Here is an 11,031-nt window from a genome sequence, read left to right on the forward strand (position 1 = left end):
CTTTAAATTTTAAAATCAAATCTTTTTGTTTCTTGTTAGTCAAGTAATCAACTTTAATTTTCAAAATTAAATCTTTTTAAATTTCTTTTTCAGACCTTTTTCAAAATAATTTTCAATCATATCTTTTTCAATTTCAATCATATCTTTTTTGAAAGCAAATTTAAAATCTTTTCTAACTTCTTTTCTAACTTCCTATCTATTCAAAATTTGACTTTCAAATCTTTTTCAATCAATCTTATCTTTTTGTTTCAATCACATCTTTTTCAAATTTCAATCTTATCTTTCCAAAATTTGATTTTCAAAATCTCTTAACCACTTAACTTTTTGTTTGATTCTTATCTTTTTCAAAACTGCCCAACTAACTTTCTACCTTTAATTTTCGAAAATCCCTCCCTCTTTTTTTTTTTCAAAATTCCTTTTTAATTAACTAATTGTTTTAAATTTTAATTTTTAATTTAATTTCAAACTTTAATTTTCGAAATTTAACTTTAAATTTAATTTTTATTTTAATTAATTTTCGAAATTCTCTCACCTCTCATCTCCTTCTATTTATTTATTCATCTACTAACACTTCTCTTTCACCCAAAAATTCGAATACCACTCCATCTCTGTGTTCGAGTTTTTCCTCTTCTCTTCTTTACATTACATTATTTTTTCTTCTACACACACAAAGGAATCTCTATATTGTGACATAGAGGATTCCATATTTTCTTTGTTATTCCCTTCTTTGTCATATGAGCAGGAGCAAGGACAAGAACATTCTTGTTGAAGCAGATCCTGAACCTGAAAGGACTCTAAAAAGGAAACTAAGAGAAGCTAAAATACAACAATCCAGAGACAACCTTACATGAATTTTTGAACAGGAAGAGGAGATGGCAGCCGAAAATAATAATAATGCAAGGAGGATGCTTGGTGACTTCACTGCACCTAATTCCAATTTACATGGAAGAAGCATCTCCATCACTGCCATTGGAGCAAACAACTTTGAGCTAAAACCTCAATTAGTTTCTCTGATGCAGCAGAACTGCAAGTTTCATGGACTTCCATCTGAAGATCCTTTTCAGTTCTTAACTGAATTCTTGCAGATCTGTGATACTATTAAGACCAATGGGGTTGATCCCGAGGTCTACAGGCTTATGCTTTTCCCGTTTGCTGTAAGAGACAGAGCTAGAGTGTGGTTAGACTCTCAACCCAAAGATAGCCTGAACTCTTGGGATAAGCTGGTCACGGCTTTCTTAGCCAAGTTCTTTCCTCCTCAAAAGCTTAGCAAGCTTAGAGTGGATGTTCAAAACTTCAGACAAAAAGAAGGTGAATCCCTCTATGAAGCTTGTGAGAGATATAAGCAACTGACCAAAAAGTGTCCTTCTGACATGCTTTCAGAATGGACCATCCTGGATATATTCTATGATGGTCTGTCTGAATTAGCTAAGATGTCATTGGATACTTCTGCAGGTGGATCCATTCACCTAAAGAAAACACCTGCAGAAGCTCAAGAACTCATTGACATGGTTGCTAATAACCAGTTCATGTACACTTCTGAGAGGAATCCTGTGAGTAATGGGACGCCTTAGAAGAAGAAAGTTCTTGAAATTGATACTCTGAATGCCATATTGGCTCAGAACAAAATATTGACTCAGCAAGTCAATATTATTTCTCAGAGTCTGAATGGAATGCAAGCTGCATCTAACAGTACTCAAGAGGCATCTTTTGAGGAAGAAGCTCATGATCCTGAGAACCCTACAATAGCAAAGGTGAATTACATGGGTGAACCTTATGGAAACACTTATAATCCCTCATGGAGAAATCAACCAAATCTCTCATGAAAGGATCAATAAAAGCCTCAACAAGGCTTTAATAATAGTGGAAGAAACAGGTTTAGCAATAGCAAGCCTTTTCCATTATCCACTCAGCAAAAGACAGAGAGTTCTGAGCAGAATCCATCTAGCTTGGCAAATATAGTCTCTGATCTATCTAAGGCCACTCTAAGTTTCATGAATGAAACAAGGTCCTCCATTAGAAATTTGGAAGCACAAGTGGGCCAACTGAGTAAAAGGATCACTGAAATCCCTCTTAGTACTCTCCCAAGCAATACAGAAGAGAATCCAAAAGGAGAGTGCAAGGCCATTGAATTGATTACCATGGCCGAACCTGTAAGGGAGGTTGAGGACGTGAATCCCAGTGAGGAAGACCTCCTGGGACGTCCATAGATCAATAAGGAGTTTCCCTCTGAGGAACCAAAGGACTCTGAGGCTCATCTAGAGACCATAGAGATTCTATTAAATCTCCTTATGCCATTCATGAGCTCTGATGAATATTCTTCTTCTGAAGAGAATGAGAACGTTACTGAAGAGCAAGTTGCCAAGTACCTTGGTGCTATCATGAAGCTGAATGCCAAATTATTTAGTAATGAGACTTGGAAAGATGAACCTCCCTTGCTCACCAATGAACTGAGTGATCTGGATCAACTGAGATTGCCTCAGAAGAAACAGGATCCTGGAAAGTTCTTAATACCTTGTACCATAGGCACCATTGCCTTTGAGAAAGCTCTATGTGACCTTGGGTCAGGGATTAACCTCATGCCACTCTCTGTAATGGAGAAATTGGGAATCTTTGAGGTGCAAGCTGCCAGAATCTCATTAGAGATGGCAGACAACTCCAGAAAACAAGCCTATGGACAAGTAGAGGACGTGCTAGTAAAGGTTGAAGGCCTTTACATCCCTGCTGATTTCATAATCTTAGATACTGGGAAGGATGAGGATGAATCCATCATCCTTGGAAGACCCTTCCTAGCCACAGCAAGAGCTGTGATTGATGTGGACAGAGGAGAGTTGGTCTTTCAACTGAATAAGGACAACCTTGTGTTTAAAACTCAAGGATCTCCTTCTGTAACCATGGAGAGGAAGCATGAAAAGCTTCTCTCACTACAGAGTTAACCAAAGCCCCCCACAGTCAAACTCTAAGTTTGGTTTTGGGAGGCCACAACCAAACTCTAAGTTTGGTGTTGAACCCCCACAACCAAACTCTAAGTTTGGTGTTGGGAGGTCCCAACCTTGCTCTGATTATCTGTGAGGCTCCATGAGAGCTCACTGTCAAGCTATTGACATTAAAGAAGCGCTTGTTGGGAGGCAACCCAATGTTATTTAATCATTTTTATTTTATTTTCTCTTTGTTATTTCATGTTTTATTAGGTTAATGATCATGTGGAGTCACAAAAACTACTGAAAAATCGAAAACAGAGTGAAAAACAGCATTGAAAATAGAACACCCTGGAGGAAGGGCTTAATGGCGTTTAAACGCCAGTAAGGAGCATCTGGCTGGCGTTTAATGCCAGAACAGAGCATGAAACTGGCATTAAATGCCAGAAACAAGCAGCAGTCTAGCGTTTAAATGCCAGGATTGCACCCAGAGGAAAGCTGGCATTAAACGCCAGAAACAAGCATCAGCCTGGCGTCTAACGCCAGAAACATGCACCATACTGGCGTTCAACGCCAGAAACATGCTGCAGACTGGCGTTGAACGCCCAAAACAAGCATGGAAGTGGCGTTTAACGCTAGAAACATGCTGCAATCTGGCGTTAAACGCCAGGATTGCCTACAGAGGGCGTTTACACGCCTAATTGGAGCAGGGATGATTAAAGTCCTTGGCCCCACTGGATATGTGGACCCCACAGGATTCCCACCTACTTCTTCTCTCCTCTTCACACCTTTTCATAACTCTCTTCCCCAAATACCCCTCACCAATCAACTCAATCACTCTTTCCCATCACCTCTTCACCACTCACATCCATCCTCTCTTCCCCAAAAACCCCACCTACCTTTAAATTCAAAATAATTTTCCTCCCAAACCCAACCCTAAATGGCCGAACCCTAACCCCTCCCCACTCCTATGTAAACCCCTCATTCCTTCTTCATTTTCACACAACACAACCCTCTCTTCTTCCCCTTGGCCGAATCCACCTTCTCCCTTCATCTCCTCCATTTTTCTTCTTCTTCTACTTCTTTCTCTTTTCTTTTGCTCGAGGACGAGCAAACATTTTAAGTTTGGTGTGGTAAAAGCATAGCTTTTTGTTTTTCCATAACCATTTATGGCACCTAAGGCCAGAGAAACCTCTAGAAAGAGGAAAGGGAAGGAAATTGCTTCCACCTCTGAGTCATGAGAGATGGAGAGATTCATCTCTAAGATCCATCAAGACCACTTCTATGAAGTTGTGGCCAAGAAGAAAGTGATCCCTAAGGTTCCTTTCAATCTCAAAAAGAATGAGTATCCGGAGATCCGACTTGAAATCCAAAGAAGAGGTTGGGAAGTTCTAACCAACCCCATTCAATAAGTTGGGATCTTAATGGTTCAAGAGTTCTATGCAAACGCATGGGTTACCAGGAACCATGATCAAAGTGTGAACCCAAACCCAAAGAATTGGCTCACCATGGTTCGGGGGAAATACTTAGATTTCAGTCCGGAGAATGTAAGGTTGGCGTTCAACCTACCAATGATGGAAGAAAACGCACGCCCCTACACTAGAAGAGTCAACTTTGATCAAAGGTTAGACCAAGTCCTCGTGGACATATGTGTGGAAGGATCTCAATGGAAAATTGACTCAAGGGGCAAGCCGGTTCAACTAAGAAGGCTTGACCTCAAACCAGTGGCTAGAGGATGGTTGGAGTTCATTCAACGCTCAATCATTCCTACTAGCAACCGGTCTGAAGTTACTATAAACCGGGCCATCATGATGCATAGTATCATGATTCGGGAGGAAGTGAAAGTTCATGAGATTATACCTCAAGAACTCTACAAGGTGGCTGACAAGTCCTCCACTTGGGCAAGGTTAGCCTTTCCTCACCTCATATGCCACCTCTGCAATTCAGCTGAAATTGACATAGAGGGAGATATCCTCATTGAAGAGGATAAGCCCATCACTAAGAAAAGGATGGAGCAAACAAGAGAGCATGGACCTCAACATGAGCATGAGGAAATTACTCACCATGAAATCCCTGAGATGCCTCAAGGGATGCACTTCCCTCCACAAAACTACTGGGAACAAATTAACACTTTCCTAGGTAAATTAAGTTCCAACATGGGACAACTAAGGATGGAACATCAAAAGCACTCCATCATCCTCCATGAAATTAGAGAAGATCAAAGAGCTATGAGGGAGGAGCAAGAAAGACAAGGAAGAGACATAGAGGAGCTCAAAAGCACCATTGGTTCTTCAAGAAGAGGAAGACGCCACCCTCACTAAGGTGGACTCATTCCTTAATCTCCTTGTTTATTTATTTTCCTATTTTCCTATTTTTATGCTTTATGTTTGTTTATGTTTTCATGATCACTAGTAGTTAAGTGTCTATGCCTTAAAGTTATGAATGTCCTATGAATCCATCACCTCTCTTGAATGAAAAATATTTTAATTACAAAAGAACAAGAAGTACATGGTTTTGAATTCATCCTTGAAACTAGTTTAATTATTTTGATGTGGTGACAATACTTTTTGTTTTCTGAATGAATGCTTGAACAGTGCATATGTGTTTTGAAGTTGTTGTTTAAGAATGTTAAATATGTTGGCTCTTGAAAGAATGATGAACAGGAGAAATGTTATTTGATAATCTGAAAAATCATAAAAATGATTCTTGAAGCAAGAAAAAGCAGTGAATACAAAAGCTCGCAGAAAAAAAATGTAAAAAAAAAATAGCGAAAAAAATGGGAAAAAGAAAAAAGCAAGCAGAAAAAGCCAAAAGCTCTTAAAACCAAAAGGCAAGAGCAAAAAGCCAATAGCCCTTAAAACCAAAAGGCAAGGGTAATGAAAAAGGATCCAAGGCTTTGAGCATCAGTGGATAGGAGGGCCTAAAGGAATAAAATCCTGGCCTAAGCGGCTGAACCAAGCTGTCCCTAACCATGTGCTTGTGGCGTGAAGGTGTCAAGTGAAAACTAGATACTGAGCGGTTAAAGTTGAGGTCCAAAGCAAAAAAAGAGTGTGCTTAAGAACCCTGGACACCTCTAATTGGGGACTTTAGCAAAGCTGAGTTACAATCTGAAAAGGTTCACCCAGTTATGTGTCTGTGGCATTTATGTATCCGGTGGTAATACTGGAAAACAAAGTGCTTATGGCCACGGCCAAGACTCATAAAGTAGATATGTTCAAGAATCAACATACTGAAATAGGAGAATCAATAACACTATCTGAACTCTGAGTTCCTATAGATGCCAATCATTCTGAACCTCAATGAATAAAGTGAGGTGCCAAAACTATTTAAGAGGCAAAAAGCTACAAGTCCCGCTCATCTGATTGGAGCTAAGATTCATTGATATTTTGAAATTTATAGTATATTCTCTTCTTTTTATCCTATTTGATTTTCAGTTGCTTGGGGACAAGCAACAATTTAAGTTTGGTGTTGTGATGAGCGGATAATTTATACGCTTTTTGGCATTGTTTTTACATAGTTTTCAGTATGATTTAGTTAGTTTTTAGTATATTTTTATTAGTTTTTTATTAAAAGTCACATTTCTAGACTTTACTATGAGTTTGTGTGTTTTTCTGTGATTTCAGGTATTTTCTGGCTGAAATTGAGGGACCTGAGCAAAAATCAGAATCAGAGGTTGAAGAAGGACTGCAGATGCTGTTGGATTTTGACCTCCCTGCACTCAAAGTAAATTTTCTGGAGGTACAGAACTCCAAATGGTGCGTTTCTAATTGCGTTGGAAAGTAGACATCCAGGGCTTTCCAGAAATATATAATCGTCCATACTTTACCCGAGTTTAGATGACGCAAACTGGCATTGAACGCCATTTCTATGTTGCAGTCTGGCGTTCAGCGCCAGAAACAAGTTGCAAAGTGGAGTTCAATGCCAGAAACACGTTACAAACTGGCGTTCAACTCCAAGAATGACCTCTCCACATGAAAGCTTCATGCTCAGCCCAAGCACAAACTATGTGGGCCCCGGAAGTGGATTTTTACATCAATTACTTACTTTTGTAAACCCTAGTAGCTAGTCTAGTATAAATAGGACTTTTTACTATTGTATTTGGAATCATCTTTAGACATATTTAGTTAAATCTTGGGACGTTTAGTTCTTAGATCATCGGGGCTGACCATTCGGCCATGCCTGAACCTTGCACTTATGTATTTTTCAACGGTAGAGTTTCTACACACCATAGATTAAGGTGTGGAGCTCTGCTGTTTCTCAAGGATTAATGCAAAGTACTACTGTTTTTCTATTCAATTCAACTTATTCCGCTTCTAAGATATTCATTCGCACTTCAATATGATGGATGTGATGATCGTGACAGTCATCATCATTCTCAACTTATGAACGCGTGCCTGACAACCACTTCCGTTCTACCTTAGACTGAATGGATATCTCTTGGATATCTAATACAGGGGACCGAGTCCGAGTTATCAGTGTCTTCGTGGTATAAGTTAGAACCCATGGATGGCCATTCCTGAGATCCGAAAAGTCTAAACCTTGTCTGTGGTATTCTGAGTAGGATCTGGGAAGGGATGGCTGTGACGAGCTTCAAACTCGCGAGTGCTGGGCGTAGTGACAGACGCAAAAGGATCAATGGATCCTATTCCAGTATGATCGAGAACTGACAGATGAATAGCCATGCCGTGACAGAGCATCTTGGACCATTTTCACTGAGAGGACGGGAAGTAGCCATTGACAACGGTGATGCCCAATATACAGCTTGCCATGGAAAGGAGTAGGATTGATTGGATGAAGACAGCAGGAAAGCAAAGATCAGAGGAACGAAAGCATCTCTATACGCTTATCTGAAATTCTCACCAATGAATTACATAAGTACCACTATCCTATTTTATATTTTATTTATTTTCATCCACTATAATTTCTTAATACAATTTAATCCTCCTGACTAAGATTTACAAGGTGACCATAGCTTGCTTCAAGCCGACAATCTCCGTGGGATCGACCCTTAGTCACGTAAGGTTTATTACTTGGACGACCCAGTGCACTTGCTGGTTAGTTGTATGAAGTTGTGAAACAGATATAAGATCATGAACGTGCGTATTGAGTTTTTAGCGCCGTTACCAAGGAATAGAATGATCACGATTTCGCACACCACTCACCATACCCTAACCCTCTATTCATTGTGCCCCACGAAGAACCCCATATCGAAGAACCCCTAACCGCGACGAAGAACCCCTAACAGCACTCTGCGAAGAACATTGCTGATCACCGGCGCTCGTAATGGCTCCGTCGAAGAACCCCTAACCCCGACAAAGAACCCCTAATCTCCTTTTAGTTTCTTCTCTCTTCTCTCACCACTCTCACCCTCAAGCTCACTAAGTCTCACCTTTCTCATGGCTGGTCTTGCCACCGACCTCTCTCTATCTCTTCAGTATATCGCTTCTCTCGCGGGCATTTCAAACTCAAGGTCGTCACGCTCTGTCACCGTCGCGCTCTGTCGCAAGCTCTGCTTCGGCCATTAATGCCTCATTCGCCGTGAGTTGGTCCCTGGGCAGGTGGTGGTAGGAATTTCATGGTCCTTATCGAAAATGAACATATTAAAGATGGCAATTAACCCATGAGTTGGTCCCTTCTGCCATCAACGCTTCCTTCTTTTGTTGCTCATGTAAGTGTCTTTTGCGTGTGTGATAGATACTGTATAATTTATGTGTATTTATGCTTACAAGTTATTTGTAAAAAAATAATTTGAATCTCTTACATGAAATTCTGATTAGGAGGTGCTATACTATTACTATGAGTTTCTCGTTACTTATCCCGTTTTCATAGCCATTAATAAAAAACTGAAAGATAGCCTTAATGAGTATAGCATTTAAAATAATAAAAATAAAAGATTGGATATTCAATGTGAAATCTGCATTTAATGTTGTCCTCCATTTGGGTGCTGATTGTACAAAAGATCATAGTCTGTGGCATTGAGGTAATGTAGCTAAGTGAGTACTGGTTCCCTGTCCTTGTTGATGTCAAAAAGTTTAAATTTGTTATCCATATATAAACTAAAGTATTGACAGTTTTGCATATGTTACTCGAATTATACTATGTATCTTTGATTTCTTGTATAGTTAAAAAAACTTGATTAGAGTTTTGAATAGAGTGGTAACTCTTAAATAACGAGAATAATGTAATTTTACATTGCAGGTGAGTTTGAATGGTTCTGGAGCTATGCCTTCATCAGTTCCCAATTCATCAGAATTTATTTGTATAATTATACGATTCATATAAGTACTAGCAGGAGAAACTTTGAGGTATGTCCTATTTTCTAATTCTGTCAGGCATAAATTCTGCTTTTTGAATTTTTAGTAGAGCTGAGCTGAGATTGTGGAAAATAGTATAACACTTACTTCTGGAACTAATTGTTAATTGGTTTTTCTTTGTTCTCGTTATATCTAAAAGCATAGCCGTATGTCTAGTTATTTGCACCCTTTAAAAGCCTAGCCATATCCTCTCACATAGGGCCACGCTTAAAAAAAAGCGTGGTGACAAAAAAAATGTGGCCATAGGTCACAAAAAGTGTGGCGATAGAGCAACTAGCATATTAGCAAATGTGACCCTTTCAAAAGCGTGCCAGTTACTCAAAAAGCGTGGCAAAAAACTATCGATACGCTTTTTTCACTTTTCGCCACGCTTTAAAAGGCGTAGCAAAATTCTGATTTTCTTATAGTGCCATGACCTTCCATAAAAGAATCAAACTTTGTGTATACTACCTTGGCACTTGCTTCATCCCATATAAGTTCTTCTTCAATTTGCATGCAAGATGCTTCTTTCCTTTAAGTTTGAAACCATATGGTTGCTATATATAAATTTCTTTATCTATATCACAATGAATAAATGCAGTCTTCACATTAAGTTACTCAACTTCTAAATTTACGCTAGCCACTAATCCAAGAACAACTCGAATAGAGGACATCTTTACAACTGGAGAGAAAATCTCTTTAAAATCAATACCTTTCTTACACGCAAAGCTTTTCACAACCTGATGCACCACTATTTTGTGGTACGTTTTGTACTTAATTGAGTGGATTTTATCCACTAAACTCACACTTATTCATAGAATTCACATGTTTTACATTTTCCTTCCTAATTCTGTACTTTGATTAAAAACATGCTTCTTTGGCCTTAAAATTTTCTAATTATTAATCCCCTCTTATTACCATTCGATGTCGTGATATGTGTGTTAAGTGTTTTTAGGGTTTATAGGGCAGGAATGGCTTAGAGGATGGAAAGGAAGCTTGCAAAAATGGAAGGAACACAAGAAACTAAGGAGCTGACCAGCGAGGAACGATGCGCGCGCGTACCTGACGCGTGCGCGTGACTTGGCGCATTCCATAGCGACGCATGCGCGTACCTGACGCATGCGCGTACCTGACGCATACGCGTGACACGCGAAGAAGACCATCGACGTGTATACATGAAGTGCGCCACGTGCAGAAATTGCAGAAGACGCTGGGGTGATTTTGGGCTGGTTTTGCACCGAGTTTTCGGCCTAGAAAACACATATTATAGGCTGCAGAGTGGGGGAATCATTCATTCATTCACACAACTTTCATTCACATAATTTTAGGTTTTAGATGTAGTTTTCTAGAGAGAGAGGCTAGGTTTTTGGATTTTTAGGTTTAGTTTTTTTCAATTTTAGATTTCTACTTTACCTTAATTTAGTTTTTCTTCTACTCTTATTTGTTCTAGCATTCTAGTTTATTTATTTACCTTATTGATTACTTTGTGTTGCTACTTTAGTTTAAGAATTCTCATGTTAGATTTGATTTTCTATTTAATACAATTTGAGGTATTTCATATTTATTGCTTCTTCTATTATTTTTGAGTCATTGATGTTTGCAATTGGTTGTTTGGATTTAATATTCCTTGCTAGTTTTCTATGTTCTTATGTTGTGCCTACCAAGTGTTTGATAAAATGCTTGGTTAGATTTTAGAGTAGGTTTTTCTCCTCTTGGCTTTGGTAGAGTAATTGGAGACTCTTGAGTTATCAAACTCCTTTGTTGATTGATAATTGAGAAGTTGCTAGTTGATTTGGATCCCTCTAAAGCTAGTCTTTTCTTAG

At 39.0% G+C, this 11,031-nt stretch overlaps 1 non-coding gene across 1 annotated transcript; it reads right to left on the minus strand.

The window, feature by feature from the left end:
- Positions 1 to 1,268: 1,268 nt before the first annotated feature.
- On the minus strand, positions 1,269 to 1,376 carry LOC112739599 (small nucleolar RNA R71). Its single transcript, XR_003170529.1, has one exon. It is a non-coding gene; the product is annotated as a small nucleolar RNA R71 (small nucleolar RNA).
- Between the last annotated feature and the right edge of the window lie 9,655 nt (positions 1,377 to 11,031).

The sequence above is a fragment of the Arachis hypogaea genome, chromosome 13 (genome assembly GCF_003086295.3).
Source record: "Arachis hypogaea cultivar Tifrunner chromosome 13, arahy.Tifrunner.gnm2.J5K5, whole genome shotgun sequence".
Taxonomy (NCBI): domain Eukaryota; kingdom Viridiplantae; phylum Streptophyta; class Magnoliopsida; order Fabales; family Fabaceae; genus Arachis; species Arachis hypogaea.